The sequence below is a fragment of the Chiloscyllium punctatum genome, unplaced genomic scaffold, assembly GCF_047496795.1.
Source record: "Chiloscyllium punctatum isolate Juve2018m unplaced genomic scaffold, sChiPun1.3 scaffold_54, whole genome shotgun sequence".
Classification (NCBI taxonomy): domain Eukaryota; kingdom Metazoa; phylum Chordata; class Chondrichthyes; order Orectolobiformes; family Hemiscylliidae; genus Chiloscyllium; species Chiloscyllium punctatum.
The window spans coordinates 4985381-5001192 of NW_027309789.1; positions in this window are offsets into that span (position 1 = coordinate 4985381).

Below are 15812 nucleotides of genomic sequence, written 5' to 3' on the forward strand. Positions count from 1 at the left end.
CCTCTGTTTCAGTCCCTCTGTTTCTCGCCCTCTGTTTCTCGCCCTCTGTTTCAGCCCCTCTGTTTCTCGCCCTCTGTTTCAGTCCCTCTGTTTCTCGCCCTCTGTTTCAGCCCCTCTATTTCTCGCCCTCTGTTTCAGCCCCTCTGTTTCAGCCCCACTGTGTCAGCCCCTCTGTTTCAGCCCCTCTGTTTCTCGCCCTCTGATTCAGCCCCTCTGTTTCAGCGCCACTGTGTCAGCCCCTCTGTTTCAGCCCCTCTGTTTCTCGCCCTCTGTTTCAGCCCCTCTGTTTCTCGCCCTCTGTTTCAGCCCCTCTGTTTCTCGCCCTCTGTTTCAGCCCGTCTGTTTCAGCCCGTCTGTTTCAGTCCCTCTGTTTCTCGCCCTCTGTTTCTCGCCCTCTGTTTCAGCCCCTCTGTTTCTCGCCCTCTGTTTCAGCCCCACTCTTTCTTGCCCTCTGTTTCAGCCCCTCTGTTTCAGCCCCTCTGTTTCAGCCCCTCTGTTTCAGCCCCTCTGTTTCTCGCCCTCCGTTTCAGCCCCTCTGTTTCAGCCCCTCTGTTTCAGCCCCTCTGTTTCGCGCCCTCTGTTTCAGCCACTCTATTTCTCGCCCTCTGTTTCAGCCCCTCTGTTTCAGCCCCACTGTTTCAGCCCCTCTGTTTCAGCCCCTCTGTTTCAGCCCCTCTGTTTCTCGCCCTCCGTTTCTGCCCCTCTGTTTCAGCCCCTCTGTTTCAGCCCCTCTGTTTCTCGCCCTCTGTTTCAGCCACTCTATTTCTCGCCCTCTGTTTCAGCCCCTCTGTTTCTCGCCCTCTGTTTCAGCCCCTCTGTTTCTCGCCCTCTGTTTCAGACCCTCTGATTCAGCCCCTCTGTTTCAGCCCCTCTGAATCAGCCCCTCTGATTCAGCCCCTCTGTTTCAGCCCCTCTGTTTCAGCCCCTCTGTTTCTCGCCCTCTGTTTCTGCCCCTCTGTTTCAGCCCCACTGTGTCAGCCCCTCTGTTTCAGCCCCTCTATTTCTCGCTCTATGTTTCAGCCCCTCTGTTTCAGCCCCACTGTGTCAGCCCCTCTGTTTCAGCCCCTCTGTTTCTCGCCCTCTGTTTCAGCCCCTCTGTTTCTCGCCCTCTGTTTCAGCCCCTCTGTTTCTCGCCCTCTGTTTCAGCCCCTCTGTTTCAGCCCCTCTGTTTCAGCCCCTCTGTTTCAGCCCCTCCGTTTCTCGCCCTCTGTTTCAGCCCCTCTGTTTCTCGCCCTCTGTTACAGCCCCTCTGTTTCTCACCCTCTGTTTCAGTCCCTCTGTTTCGCGCTCTCTGTTTCAGCCCCTCTGTTTCAGTCCCTCTGTTTCTCGCCCTCTGTTTCTGCCCGTCTGTTTCTCGCCCTCTGTTTCAGCCCCTCTGTTTCTCGCCCTCTGTTTAGCCCCTCTGTTTCTCGCCCTCTGTTTCAGACTCTCTGATTCAGCCGCTCTGTTTCAGCCCATCTGAATCAGCCCCTCTGATTCAGCCCCTCTGTTTCAGCCCCTCTGTTTCAGCCCCTCTGTTTCTCGCCCTCTGTTTCAGCCCCTCTGTTTCTCGCCCTCTGTTTCAGCCCCTCTGTTTCAGCCCCTCTGTTTCAGCCCCTCTGTTTCAGCCCCTCTGTTTCTCGCCCTCCGTTTCAGCCCCTCTGTTTCAGCCCCTCTGTTTCAGCCCCTCTGTTTCTCGCCCTCCGTTTCAGCCCCTCTGTTTCAGCCCCTCTGTTTCAGCCCCTCTGTTTCTCGCCCTCTGTTTCAGCCACTCTATTTCTCGCCCTCTGTTTCAGCCCCTCTGTTTCTCGCCCTCTGTTTCAGCCCCTCTGTTTCTCGCCCTCTGTTTCAGACCCTCTGATTCAGCCCCTCTGTTTCAGCCCCTCTGAATCAGCCCCTCTGATTCAGCCCCTCTGTTTCAGCCCCTCTGTTTCAGCCCCTCTGTTTCTCGCCCTCTGTTTCTGCCCCTCTGTTTCAGCCCCACTGTGTCAGCCCCTCTGTTTCAGCCCCTTTATTTCTCGCTCTATGTTTCAGCCCCTCTGTTTCAGCCCCACTGTGTCAGCCCCTCTGTTTCAGCCCCTCTGTTTCTCGCCCTCTGTTTCAGCCCCTCTGTTTCTCGCCCTCTGTTTCAGCCCCTCTGTTTCTTGCCCTCTGTTTGAGCCCCTCTGTTTCTCGCCCTCTGTTTCAGCCCCTCTGTTTCAGTCCCTCTGTTTCAGCCCCTCTGTTTCAGCCCCTCTGTTTCAGCCCCTCTGTTTCTCGCCCTCTGTTTCAGCCCCTCTGTTTCTCGCCCTCTGTTTCAGCCCCTCTGTTTCTCGCCCTCTGTTTCTCGCACTCTTTTTCTGCCCCTCTGTTTCTTGCCCACTGTTTCAGCCCCTCTGTTTCAGCCCCTCTGTTTCATCGCCTCTGTTTCTCGCCCTCTGTTTCAGCCCCTCTTTTTCTCACCCTCTGTTTCGGCCCATCTGTTTCTCGCCCTCTGTTTCAGCCCCTCTATTTCTCGCACTCTGTTTCAGCCCCTCTGTTTCAGCCCCACTGTTTCAGCCGCTCTGTTTCAGCCCCTCTGTTTCTCGCCCTCTGTTTCAGCCCCTCTGTTTCTGCCCCTCTGTATCAGTCCCTCTGTTTCTCGCCCTCTGTTTCTCGCCCTCTGTTTCAGCCCCTCTGTTTCTCGCCCTCTGTTTCAGACCCTCTGTTTCAGCCCCTCTGTTTCAGCCCCTCTGTTTCTTGCCCTCTGTTTCAGCCCCTCTGTTTCTTGCCCTCTGTTTCAGTGCCTCTGTTTCAGTCCCTCTGTTTCCCGCCCTCTGTTTCAGCCCCTGTTTCTCGCCCTCTGTTTCAGCCCCTCTGTTTCAGCCCCACTGTGTCAGCCCCACTGTTTCAGACCCTCTGTTTCTCGCCCTCTGTTTCAGCCCCTCTGTTTCTCGCCCTCTGTTTCAGCCCCTCTGTTTCTCGCCCTCTGTTTCAGCATCTCTGTTTCAGCCCCTCTGTTTCAGTCCCTCTGTTTCTGGCCCTCTGTTTCTCGCCCTCTGTTTCAGCCCCTCTGTTTCTCGCCCTCTGTTTCAGCCCCTCTGTTTCTCGCCCTCTGTTTCACCCCCTCTGTTTCAGCCCCTCTGTTTCAGCCCCTCCGTTTCTCGCCCTCTGTTTCAGCCACTCTGTTTCTCGCCCTCTGTTTCAGCCCCTCTGTTTCTCGCCCTCTGTTTCAGTCCCTCTGTTTCGCGCTCTCTGTTTCAGCCCCTCTGTTTCAGTCCCTCTGTTTCTCGCCCTCTGTTTCTGCCCGTCTGTTTCTCGCCCTCTGTTTCAGCCCCTCTGTTTCTCGCCCTCTGTTTCAGCCCCTCTGTTTCTCGCCCTCTGTTTCAGCCCCTCTGTTTCTCGCCCTCTGTTTCAGACCCTCTGATTCAGCCCCTCTGTTTCAGCCCCTCTGAATCAGCCCCTCTGATTCAGCCCCTCTGTTTCAGCCCCTCTGTTTCAGCCCCTCTGTTTCTCGCCCTCTGTTTCAGCCCCTCTGTTTCAGCCCCACTGTGTCAGCCCCTCTGTTTCAGCCCCTCTATTTATCGCCCTCTGTTTCAGCCCCTCTGTTTCAGCCCCACTGTGTCAGCCCCTCTGTTTCAGCCCCTCTGTTTCTCGCCCTCTGTTTCAGCCCCTCTGTTTCTCGCCCTCTGTTTCAGCCCCTCTGTTTCAGTCCCTCTGTTTCAGTCCCTCTGTTTCTCGCCCTCTGTTTCAGCCCCTCTGTTTCTCGCCCTCTGTTTCAGCCCCTCTGTTTCTCGCCCTCTGTTTCAGCCCCTCTGTTTCAGCCCCTCTGTTTCAGTCCCACTGTTTCTCGCCCTCTGTTTCTCGCCCTCTGTTTCAGCCCCTCTGTTTCTCGCCCTCTGTTTCAGTCCCTCTGTTTCGCGCCCTCTGTTTCAGCCCCTCTATTTTTCGCCCTCTGTTTCAGCCCCTCTGTTTCAGCCCCACTGTGTCAGCCCCTCTGTTTCAGCCCCTCTGTTTCTCGCCCTCTGTTTCAGCCCCTCTGTTTCTCGCCCTCTGTTTCAGCCCCTCTGTTTCAGCCCCTCTGTTTCAGCCGCTCTGTTTCAGCCCCTCTGTTTCTCGCCCTCTGTTTCAGCCCCACTGTTTCAGCCCCTCTGTTTCAGCCCCTCTGTTTCTCGCCCTCTGTTTCAGCCTGTCTGTTTCAGCCCCTCTGTTTCTCGCCCTCTGATTCAGCCCCTCTGTTTCAGCCTGTCTGTTTCAGTCCCTCTGTTTCTCGCCCTCTGTTTCTCACCCTCTGTTTCAGCCCCTCTGTTTCTCGCCCTCTGTTTCAGTCCCTCTGTTTCTCGCCCTCTGTTTCAGCCCCTCTATTTCTCGCCCTCTGTTTCAGCCCCTCTGTTTCAGCCCCTCTGTTTCAGTCCCACTGTTTCTCGCCCTCTGTTTCTCGCCCTCTGTTTCAGCCCCTCTGTTTCTCGCCCTCTGTTTCAGTCCCTCTGTTTCTCGCCCTCTGTTTCAGCCCCTCTATTTTTCGCCCTCTGTTTCAGCCCCTGTGTTTCAGCCCCACTGTGTCAGCCCCTCTGTTTCAGCCCCTCTGTTTCTCGCCCTCTGTTTCAGCCCCTCTGTTTCTCGCCCTCTGTTTCAGCCCCTCTGTTTCAGCCCCTCTGTTTCAGCCCCTCTGTTTCAGCCCCTCTGTTTCTCGCCCTCTGTTTCAGCCCCACTGTTTCAGCCCCTCTGTTTCAGCCCCTCTGTTTCTCGCCCTCTGTTTCAGCCTGTCTGTTTCAGCCCCTCTGTTTCTCGCCCTCTGATTCAGCCCCTCTGTTTCAGCCCCACTGTGTCAGCCCCTCTGTTTCAGACCCTCTGTTTCTCGCCCTCTGTTTCAGCCCCTCTGTTTCTCGCCCTCTGTTTCAGCCCCTCTGTTTCTCGCCCTCTGTTTCAGCCCCTCAGTTTCTCGCCCTCTGTTTCAGACCCTCTGTTTCAGCCCCTCTGTTTCAGCCCCTCTGTTTCTTGCCCTCTGTTTCAGCCCCTCTGTTTCTTGCCCTCTGTTTCAGTGCCTCTGTTTCAGTCCCTCTGTTTCCCGCCCTCTGTTTCAGCCCCTGTTTCTCGCCCTCTGTTTCAGCCCCTCTGTTTCAGCCCCACTGTGTCAGCCCCACTGTTTCAGACCCTCTGTTTCTCGCCCTCTGTTTCAGCCCCTCTGTTTCTCGCCCTCTGTTTCTCGCCCTCTGTTTCAGCATCTCTGTTTCAGCCCCTCTGTTTCAGTCCCTCTGTTTCTGGCCCTCTGTTTCTCGCCCTCTGTTTCAGCCCCTCTGTTTCTCGCCCTCTGTTTCAGCCCCTCTGTTTCTCGCCCTCTGTTTCAGCCCCTCTGTTTCAGCCCCTCTGTTTCAGCCCCTCCGTTTCTCGCCCTCTGTTTCAGCCACTCTGTTTCTCGCCCTCTGTTTCAGCCCCTCTGTTTCTCGCCCTCTGTTTCAGTCCCTCTGTTTCGCGCTCTCTGTTTCAGCCCCTCTGTTTCAGTCCCTCTGTTTCTCGCCCTCTGTTTCTGCCCGTCTGTTTCTCGCCCTCTGTTTCAGCCCCTCTGTTTCTCGCCCTCTGTTTCAGCCCCTCTGTTTCTCGCCCTCTGTTTCAGCCCCTCTGTTTCTCGCCCTCTGTTTCAGACCCTCTGATTCAGCCCCTCTGTTTCAGCCCCTCTGAATCAGCCCCTCTGATTCAGCCCCTCTGTTTCAGCCCCTCTGTTTCAGCCCCTCTGTTTCTCGCCCTCTGTTTCAGCCCCTCTGTTTCAGCCCCACTGTGTCAGCCCCTCTGTTTCAGCCCCTCTATTTATCGCCCTCTGTTTCAGCCCCTCTGTTTCAGCCCCACTGTGTCAGCCCCTCTGTTTCAGCCCCTCTGTTTCTCGCCCTCTGTTTCAGCCCCTCTGTTTCTCGCCCTCTGTTTCAGCCCCTCTGTTTCAGTCCCTCTGTTTCAGTCCCTCTGTTTCTCGCCCTCTGTTTCTCGCCCTCTGTTTCAGCCCCTCTGTTTCTCGCCCTCTGTTTCAGCCCCTCTGTTTCTCGCCCTCTTTTTCAGCCCCTCTGTTTCTTACCCTCTGTTTCAGCCCCTCTGTTTCTCGCCCTCTGTTTCAGACCCTCTGTTTCTTGCCCGCTGTTTCAGCCACTCTGTTTCTCGCCCTCTGTTTCAGCCTATCTGTTTCAGCCCCTCTGTTTCAGCCCCTCTGTTTCTCGCCCTCTGTTTCAGCCCCTCTGTTTCTCGCCCTCTGTTTCAGCCCCTCTGTTTCAGCCCCTCTGTTTCAGTCCCACTGTTTCTCGCCCTCTGTTTCTCGCCCTCTGTTTCAGCCCCTCTGTTTCTCGCCCTCTGTTTCAGTCCCTCTGTTTCGCGCCCTCTGTTTCAGCCCCTCTATTTTTCGCCCTCTGTTTCAGCCCCTCTGTTTCAGCCCCACTGTGTCAGCCCCTCTGTTTCAGCCCCTCTGTTTCTCGCCCTCTGTTTCAGCCCCTCTGTTTCTCGCCCTCTGTTTCAGCCCCTCTGTTTCAGCCCCTCTGTTTCAGCCGCTCTGTTTCAGCCCCTCTGTTTCTCGCCCTCTGTTTCAGACCCACTGTTTCAGCCCCTCTGTTTCAGCCCCTCTGTTTCTCGCCCTCTGTTTCAGCCTGTCTGTTTCAGCCCCTCTGTTTCTCGCCCTCTGATTCAGCCCCTCTGTTTCAGCCTGTCTGTTTCAGTCCCTCTGTTTCTCGCCCTCTGTTTCTCACCCTCTGTTTCAGCCCCTCTGTTTCTCGCCCTCTGTTTCAGTCCCTCTGTTTCTCGCCCTCTGTTTCAGCCCCTCTATTTCTCGCCCTCTGTTTCAGCCCCTCTGTTTCAGCCCCTCTGTTTCAGTCCCACTGTTTCTCGCCCTCTGTTTCTCGCCCTCTGTTTCAGCCCCTCTGTTTCTCGCCCTCTGTTTCAGTCCCTCTGTTTCTCGCCCTCTGTTTCAGCCCCTCTATTTTTCGCCCTCTGTTTCAGCCCCTGTGTTTCAGCCCCACTGTGTCAGCCCCTCTGTTTCAGCCCCTCTGTTTCTCGCCCTCTGTTTCAGCCCCTCTGTTTCTCGCCCTCTGTTTCAGCCCCTCTGTTTCAGCCCCTCTGTTTCAGCCCCTCTGTTTCAGCCCCTCTGTTTCTCGCCCTCTGTTTCAGCCCCACTGTTTCAGCCCCTCTGTTTCAGCCCCTCTGTTTCTCGCCCTCTGTTTCAGCCTGTCTGTTTCAGCCCCTCTGTTTCTCGCCCTCTGATTCAGCCCCTCTGTTTCAGCCCCTCTGTTTCAGTCCCTCTGTTTCTCGCCCTCTGTTTCTCACCCTCTGTTTCAGCCCCTCTGTTTCTCGCCCTCTGTTTCAGTCCCTCTGTTTCTCGCCCTCTGTTTCAGCCCCTCTATTTCTCGCCCTCTGTTTCAGCCCCTCTGTTTCAGCCCCACTGTGTCAGCCCCTCTGTTTCAGACCCTCTGTTTCTCGCCCTCTGTTTCAGCCCCTCTGTTTCTCGCCCTCTGTTTCAGCCCCTCTGTTTCTCGTCCTCTGTTTCAGCCCCTCTGTTTCAGCCCCTCTGTTTCAGTCCCTCTGTTTCTCGCACTCTGTTTCTCGCCCTCTGTTTCAGCCCCTCTGTTTCTCGCCCTCTGTTTCAGCCCCTCTGTTTCTCGCCCTCTGTTTCAGCCCCTCTGTTTCAGCCCCTCTGTTTCAGCCCTTCCGTTTCTTGCCCTCTGTTTCAGCCCCTCTGTTTCTCGCCCTCTGTTACAGCCCCTCTGTATCTCACCCTCTGTTTCAGTCCCTCTGTTTCGCGCTCTCTGTTTCAGCCCCTCTGTTTCAGTCCCTCTGTTTCTCACCCTCTGTTTCTGCCCGTCTGTTTCTCGCCCAATGTTTCAGCCCCTCTGTTTCTCGCCCTCTGTTTCAGCCCCTCTGTTTCTCGCCCTCTGTTTCAGACCCTCTGATTCAGCCCCTCTGTTTGAGCCCCTCTGAATCAGCCCCTTTGATTCAGCCCCTCTGTTTCAGCCCCTCTGTTTCAGCCCCTCTGTTTCTCGACCTCTGTTTCTGCCCCTCTGTTTCAGCCCCACTGTGTCAGCCCCTCTGTTTCAGCCCCTCTATTTCTCGCCCTCTGTTTCAGCCCCTCTGTTTCAGCCCCACTGTGTCAGCCCCTCTGTTTCAGCCCCTCTGTTTCTCGCCCTCTGTTTCAGCCCCTCTGTTTCTCGCCCTCTGTTTCAGCCCCTCTGTTTCTCGCCCTCTGTTTCAGCCCCTCTGTTTCAGCCCCTCTGTTTCAGTCCCTCTGTTTCTCGCCCTCTGTTTCTCGCCCTCTGTTTCAGCCCCTCTGTTTCTCGCCCTCTGTTTCAGCCCCTCTGTTTCTCGCCCTCTGTTTCAGCCCCTCTGATTCAGCTCCTCTGTTTCAGCCCCTCTGTTTCAGCCCCTCTGTTTCTCGCCCTCTTTTTCAGCCCCTCTGTTTCTTGCCCTCTGTTTCAGCCCCTCTGTTTCAGCCCTCTGTTTCAGCGTCTCTGTTTCAGCCCCTCTGTTTCAGCCCCTCTGTTTCTCGCCCTCTGTTTCAGCCCCTCTGTTTCTCGCCCTCTGTTTCAGCCCCTCTGTTTCAGCCCCTCTGTTTCAGTCCCTCTGTTTCTCGCCCTCTGTTTCTCGCCCTCTGTTTCAGCCCCTCTGTTTCTCGCCCTCTGTTTCAGTCCCTCTGTTTCTCGCCCTCTGTTTCAGCCCGTCTATTTCTCGCCCTCTGTTTCAGCCCCTCTGTTTCAGCCCCACTGTGTCAGCCCCTCTCTTTCAGACCCTCTGTTTCTCGCGCTCTGTTTCAGCCTCTCTGTTTCTCGCCCTCTGTTTCAGCCCCTCTGTTTCTCGCCCTCTGTTTCAGCCTCTCTGATTCAGCCCCTCTGTTTCTCGCCCTCTGTTTCTCGCCCTCTTTTTCAGCCCCTCTGTTTCTTGCCCTCTGTTTCAGCCCCTCTGTTTCTCACCCTCTGTTTCAGCCCCTCTGTTTCTCACCCTCTGTTTCAGCCCCTCTGTTTCAGCCCCTCTGTTTCTCGCCCTCTGTTTCAGCCCCTCTGTTTCTCGCCCTCTGTTTCAGCACTTCTGATTCAGCCCCTCTGTTTCTCGCCCTCTGTTTCTCGCCCTCTTTTTCAACCTCTCTGTTTCTTGCCCTCTGTTTCAGCCCCTCTGTTTCAGCCCCTTGGTTTCAGCCCCTCTGTTTCTCGCCCTCTGTTTCAGCCCCTCTGTTTCTCGCCCTCTGTTTCTCGCCCTCTGTTTCAGCCCCTCTGTTTCAGTCCCTCTGTTTCTCGTCCTCTGTTTCTCGCCCTCTGTTTCAGCCCCTCTGTTTCTCGCCCTCTGTTTCAGACCCTCTATTTCAGCCCCTCTGTTTCAGCCCCTCTGTTTCAGCCCCTCTGTTTCTCGCCCTCTGTTTCAGCCCCTCTGTTTCTCGCCCTCTGTTTCAGCCTCTCTGTTTCAGCCCCTCTGTTTCAGTCCCTCTGTTTCTCGCCCTCTGTTTCTCGCCCTCTGTTTCAGCCCCTCTGTTTCTCGCCCTCTGTTTCAGTCCCTCTGTTTCTCGCCCTCTGTTTCAGCCCCTCTATTTTTCGCCCTCTGTTTCAGCCCCTCTGTTTCAGCCCCACTGTGTCAGCCCCACTGTTTCAGACCCTCTGTTTCAGCCCCACTGTGTCAGCCCCTCTGTTTCAGCCCCTCTGTTTCTCGCCCTCTGTTTCAGCCCCTCTGTTTCTCGCCCTCTGTTTCAGCCACTCTGTTTCAGCCCCTCTGTTTCAGCCCCTCTGTTTCAGCCCCTCTGTTTCTCGCCCTCTGTATCAGCCCCACTGTTTCAGCCCCTCTGTTTCAGCCCCTCTGTTTCTCGCCCTCTGTTTCAGCCTGTCTGTTTCAGCCCCTCTGTTTCTCGCCCTCTGATTCAGCCCCTCTGTTTCAGCCCCTCTGTTTCAGTCCCTCTGTTTCTCGCCCTCTGTTTCAGCCCCTCTGTTTCAGCCCCTCTGTTTCAGTCCCTCTGTTTCTCGCCCTCTGTTTCTCGCCCTCTGTTTCAGCCCCTCTGTTTCTCGCCCTCTGTTTCAGCCCCTCTGTTTCTCGCCCTCTGTTTCAGCCCCTCTGATTCAGCTCCTCTGTTTCAGCCCCTCTGTTTCAGCCCCTCTGTTTCTCGCCCTCTGTTTCAGCCCCTCTGTTTCTTGCCCTCTGTTTCAGCCCCTCTGTTTCAGCCCTCTGTTTCAGCGTCTCTGTTTCAGCCCCTCTGTTTCAGCCCCTCTGTTTCTCGCCCTCTGTTTCAGCCCCTCTGTTTCTCGCCCTCTGTTTCAGCCCCTCTGTTTCAGCCCCTCTGTTTCAGTCCCTCTGTTTCTCGCCCTCTGTTTCTCGCCCTCTGTTTCAGCCCCTCTGTTTCTCGCCCTCTGTTTCAGTCCCTCTGTTTCTCGCCCTCTGTTTCAGCCCGTCTATTTCTCGCCCTCTGTTTCAGCCCCTCTGTTTCAGCCCCACTGTGTCAGCCCCTCTGTTTCAGACCCTCTGTTTCTCGCGCTCTGTTTCAGCCTCTCTGTTTCTCGCCCTCTGTTTCAGCCCCTCTGTTTCTCGCCCTCTGTTTCAGCCTCTCTGATTCAGCCCCTCTGTTTCTCGCCCTCTGTTTCTCGCCCTCTTTTTCAGCCCCTCTGTTTCTTGCCCTCTGTTTCAGCCCCTCTGTTTCTCACCCTCTGTTTCAGCCCCTCTGTTTCTCACCCTCTGTTTCAGCCCCTCTGTTTCAGCCCCTCTGTTTCTCGCCCTCTGTTTCAGCCCCTCTGTTTCTCGCCCTCTGTTTCAGCACTTCTGATTCAGCCCCTCTGTTTCTCGCCCTCTGTTTCTCGCCCTCTTTTTCAACCTCTCTGTTTCTTGCCCTCTGTTTCAGCCCCTCTGTTTCAGCCCCTTGGTTTCAGCCCCTCTGTTTCTCGCCCTCTGTTTCAGCCCCTCTGTTTCTCGCCCTCTGTTTCTCGCCCTCTGTTTCAGCCCCTCTGTTTCAGTCCCTCTGTTTCTCGTCCTCTGTTTCTCGCCCTCTGTTTCAGCCCCTCTGTTTCTCGCCCTCTGTTTCAGACCCTCTATTTCAGCCCCTCTGTTTCAGCCCCTCTGTTTCAGCCCCTCTGTTTCTCGCCCTCTGTTTCAGCCCCTCTGTTTCTCGCCCTCTGTTTCAGCCCCTCTGTTTCAGCCCCTCTGTTTCAGTCCCTCTGTTTCTCGCCCTCTGTTTCTCGCCCTGTTTCAGCCCCTCTGTTTCTCGCCCTCTGTTTCAGTCCCTCTGTTTCTCGCCCTCTGTTTCAGCCCCTCTATTTTTCGCCCTCTGTTTCAGCCCCTCTGTTTCAGCCCCACTGTGTCAGCCCCACTGTTTCAGACCCTCTGTTTCAGCCCCACTGTGTCAGCCCCTCTGTTTCAGCCCCTCTGTTTCTCGCCCTCTGTTTCAGCCCCTCTGTTTCTCGCCCTCTGTTTCAGCCACTCTGTTTCAGCCCCTCTGTTTCAGCCCCTCTGTTTCAGCCCCTCTGTTTCTCGCCCTCTGTATCAGCCCCACTGTTTCAGCCCCTCTGTTTCAGCCCCTCTGTTTCTCGCCCTCTGTTTCAGCCTGTCTGTTTCAGCCCCTCTGTTTCTCGCCCTCTGATTCAGCCCCTCTGTTTCAGCCCCTCTGTTTCAGTCCCTCTGTTTCTCGCCCTCTGTTTCTCACCCTCTGTTTCAGCCCCTCTGTTTCTCGCCCTGTGTTCCAGTCCCTCTGTTTCTCGCCCTCTGTTTCAGCCCCTCTATTTCTCGCCCTCGCTTTCAGCCCCTCTGTTTCAGTCCCACTGTGTCAGCCCCTCTGTTTCAGACCCTCTGTTTCTCGCCCTCTGTTTCAGCCCCTCTGTTTCTCGCCCTCTGTTTCAGCCCCTCTGTTTCTCGTCCTCTGTTTCAGCCCTTCTGTTTCAGCCTCTCTGTTTCAGTCCCTCTGTTTCTCGCCCTCTGTTTCTCGCCCTCTGTTTCAGCCCCTCTGTTTCTCGCCCTCTGTTTCAGCCCCTCTGTTTCCCGCCCTCTGTTTCAGACCCTCTGATTCAGCCCCTCTGTTTCAGCCCCTCTGAATCAGCCCCTCTGATTCAGCCCCTCTGTTCCAGCCCCTCTGTTTCAGCCCCTCTGTTTCTCGCCCTCTGTTTCTGCCCCTCTGTTTCAGCCCCACTGTGTCAGCCCCTCTGTTTCAGCCCCTCTATTTCTCGCCCTCTGTTTCAGCCCCTCTGTTTCAGCCCCACTGTGTCAGCCCCTCTGTTTCAGCCCCTCTGTTTCTCGCCCTCTGTTTCAGCCACTCTGTTTCTCGCCCTCTGTTTCAGCCCCTCTGTTTCTCGCCCTCTGTTTCAGCCCCTCTGTTTCAGCACCTCTGTTTCAGTCCCTCTGTTTCTCGCCCTCTGTTTCTCACCCTCTGTTTCAGCCCCTCTGTTTCTCGCCCTCTGTTTCAGCCCCTCTGTTTCTCGCCCTCTGTTTCAGCCCCTCTGTTTCAGCTCCTCTGTTTCAGCCCCTCTGTTTCAGCCCCTCTGTTTCTCGCCCTCTGTTTCAGCCCCTCTGTTTCTTGCCCTCTGTTTCTCGCCCTCTGTTTCTCGCCCTCTGATTCAGCCTCTCTGTTTCAGCCCCTCTGTTTCAGCCCCTCTGTTTCAGCCTCTCTGTTTCAGCCCCTCTGTTTCTCGCCCTCTGTTTCAGCCCCTCTGTTTCAGCCCCTCTGTTTCAGTCCCTCTGTTTCTCGCCCTCTGATTCTCGCCCTCTGTTTCAGCCCCTCTGTTTCTCGCCCTCTGTTTCAGTCCCTCTGTTTCTCGCCCTCTGTTTCAGCCCCTCTATTTCTCGCCCTCTGTTTCAGCCCCTCTGTTTCAGCCCCACTGTGTCAGCCCCTCTGTTTCAGACCCTCGGTTTCTCGCGCTCTGTTTCAGCCCCTCTGTTTCTCGCCCTCTGTTTCAGCCCCTCTGTTTCTCGCCCTCTGTTTCAGCCCCTCTGATTCAGCCCCTCTGTTTCTCGCCCTCTGTTTCTCGCCCTCTTTTTCAGCCCCTCTGTTTCTTGCCCTCTGTTTCAGACCCACTGTGTCAGCCCCTCTGTTTCAGCCCCTCTGTTTCTCGCCCTCTGTTTCAGCCCCTCCGTTTCTCGCCCTCTGTTTCAGCCCCTCTGTTTCAGCCCCTCTGTTTCAGCCCCTCTGTTTCAGCCCCTCTGTTTCTCGCCCTCTGTTTCAGCCCCAATGTTTCAGCCCCTCTGTTTCAGCCCCTCTGTTTCTCGCCCTCTGTTTCAGCCTGTCTGTTTCAGCCCCTCTGTTTCTCGCCCTCTGATTCAGCCCCTCTGTTTCAGCCTCTCTGTTTCAGTCCCTCTGTTTCTCGCCCTCTGTTTCTCACCCTCTGTTTCAGCCCCTCTGTTTCTCGCCCTGTGTTTCAGTCCCTCTGTTTCTCGCCCTCTGTTTCAGACCCTCTATTTCTCGCCCTCTGTTTCAGCCCCTCTGTTTCAGCCCCACTGTGTCAGCCCCTCTGTTTCAGACCCTCTGTTTCTCGCCCTCTGTTTCAGCCCCTCTGTTTCTCGCCCTCTGTTTCAGCCCCTCTGTTTCTCGTCCTCTGTTTCAGCCCCTCTGTTTCAGCCCCTCTGTTTCAGTCCCTCTGTTTCTCGCCCTCTGTTTCTCGCCCTCTGTTTCAGCCCCTCTGTTTCTCGCCCTCTGTTTCAGCCCCTCTGTTTCTCGCCCTCTGTTTCAGCCCCTCTGTTTCAGCCCCTCTGTTTCAGCCCCTCCGTTTCGCGCCCTCTGTTTCAGCCCCTCTGTTTCTCGCCCTCTGTTACAGCCCCTCTGTTTCTCACCCTCTGTTTTAGTCCCTCTGTTTCGCGCTCTCTGTTTCAGCCCCTCTGTTTCAGTCCCTCTGTTTCTCGCCCTCTGTTTCTGCCCGTCTGTTTCTCGCCCTCTGTTTCAGCCCCTCTGTTTCTCGCCCTCTGTTTCAGCCCCTCTGTTTCTCGCCCTCTGTTTCAGACCCTCTGATTCAGCCCCTCTGTTTCAGCCCCTCTGAATCAGCCCCTCTGATTCAGCCCCTCTGTTTCTCGCCCTCTGTTTCAGCCCCTCTGTTTCTCGCCCTCTGTTTCTGCCCCTCTGTTTCAGCCCCACTGTGTCAGCCCCTCTGTTTCAGCCCCTCTATTTCTCGCCCTCTGTTTCAGCCCCTCTGTTTCAGCCCCACTGTGTCAGCCCCTCTGTTTCAGCCCCTCTGTTTCTCGCCCTCTGTTTCAGCCACTCTGTTTCTCGCCCTCTGTTTCAGCCCCTCTGTTTCTCGCCCTCTGTTTCAGCCCCTCTGTTTCAGCCCCTCTGTTTCAGTCCCTCTGTTTCTCGCCCTCTGTTTCTCGCCGTCTGTTTCAGCCCCTCTGTTTCTCGCCCTCTGTTTCAGCCCCTCTGTTTCTCGCCCTCTGTTTCAGCCCCTCTGTTTCTTGCCCGCTGTTTCAGCCCCTCTGTTTCTCGCCCTCTGTTTCAGCCTCTCTGTTTCAGCCCCTCTGTTTCAGCCCCTCTGTTTCTCGCCCTCTGTTTCAGCCCCTCTGTTTCAGCCCCTCTGTTTCAGTCCCTCTGTTTCTCGCCCTCTGTTTCAGCCCCTCTGTTTCTCGCCCTCTGTTTCAGTCCCTCTGTTTCTCGCCCTCTGTTTCAGCCCCTCTATTTTTCGCCCTCTGTTTCAGCCCCTATGTTTCAGCCCCACCTCGTCAGCCCCTCTGTTTCAGACCCTCTGTTTCTCGCCCTCTGTTTCAGCCCCTCTGTTTCTCGCCCTCTGTTTCAGCCCCTCTGTTTCAGCCCCTCTGTTTCAGTCCCTCTGTTTCTCGCCCTCTGTTTCTCACCCTCTGTTTCAGCCCCTCTGTTTCTCGACCTGTGTTTCAGTCCCTCTGTTTCTCGCCCTCTGTTTCAGCCCCTCTATTTCGCACCCTCTGTTTCAGCCCCTCTGTTTCAGCCCCACTGTGTCAGCCCCTCTGTTTCAGACCCTCTGTTTCTCGCCCTCTGTTTCAGCCCCTCTGTTTCTCGCCCTCTGTTTCAGCCCCTCTGTTTCTCGTCCTCTGTTTCAGCCCCTCTGTTTCAGCCCCTCTGTTTCAGTCCCTCTGTTTCTCGCCCTCTGTTTCTCGCCCTCTGTTTCAGCCCCTCTGTTTCTCGCCCTCTGTTTCAGCCCCTCTGTTTCTCGCCCTCTGTTTCAGCCCCTCTGTTTCAGCCCCTCTGTTTCAGCCCCTCCGTTTCGCGCCCTCTGTTTCAGCCCCTCTGTTTCTCGCCCTCTGTTACAGCCCCTCTGTTTCTCACCCTCTGTTTCAGTCCCTCTGTTTCGCGCTCTCTGTTTCAGCCCCTCTGTTTCAGTCCCTCTGTTTCTCGCCCTCTGTTTCTGCCCGTCTGTTTCTCGCCCTCTGTTTCAGCCCCTCTGTTTCTCGCCCTCTGTTTCAGCCCCTCTGTTTCTCGCCCTCTGTTTCAGACCCTCTGATTCAGCCCCTCTGTTTCAGCCCCTCTGAATCAGCCCCTCTGATTCAGCCCCTCTGTTTCAGCCCATCTGTTTCAGCCCCTCTATTTCTCGCCCTCTGTTTCTGCCCCTCTGTTTCAGCCCCACTGTGTCAGCCCCTCTGTTTCAGCCCCTCTGTTTCTCGCCCTCTGTTTCAGCCACTCTGTTTCTCGCCCTCTGTTTCAGTCCCTCTGTTTCTCGCCCTCTGTTTCAGCCCCTCTGTTTCAGCCCCTCTGTTTCAGTCCCTCTGTTTCTGGCCCTCTGTTTCTCGCCCTCTGTTTCAGCCCCTCTGTTTCTCGCCCTCTGTTTCAGCCCCTCTGTTTCTCGCCCTCTGTTTCAGCCCCTCTGTTTCTTGCCCGCTGTTTCAGCCCCTCTGTTTCTCGCCCTCTGTTTCAGCCTCTCTGTTTCAGCCCCTCTGTTTCAGCCCCTCTGTTTCTCGCCCTCTGTTTCAGCCCCTCTGTTTCTCGCCCTCTGTTTCAGCCC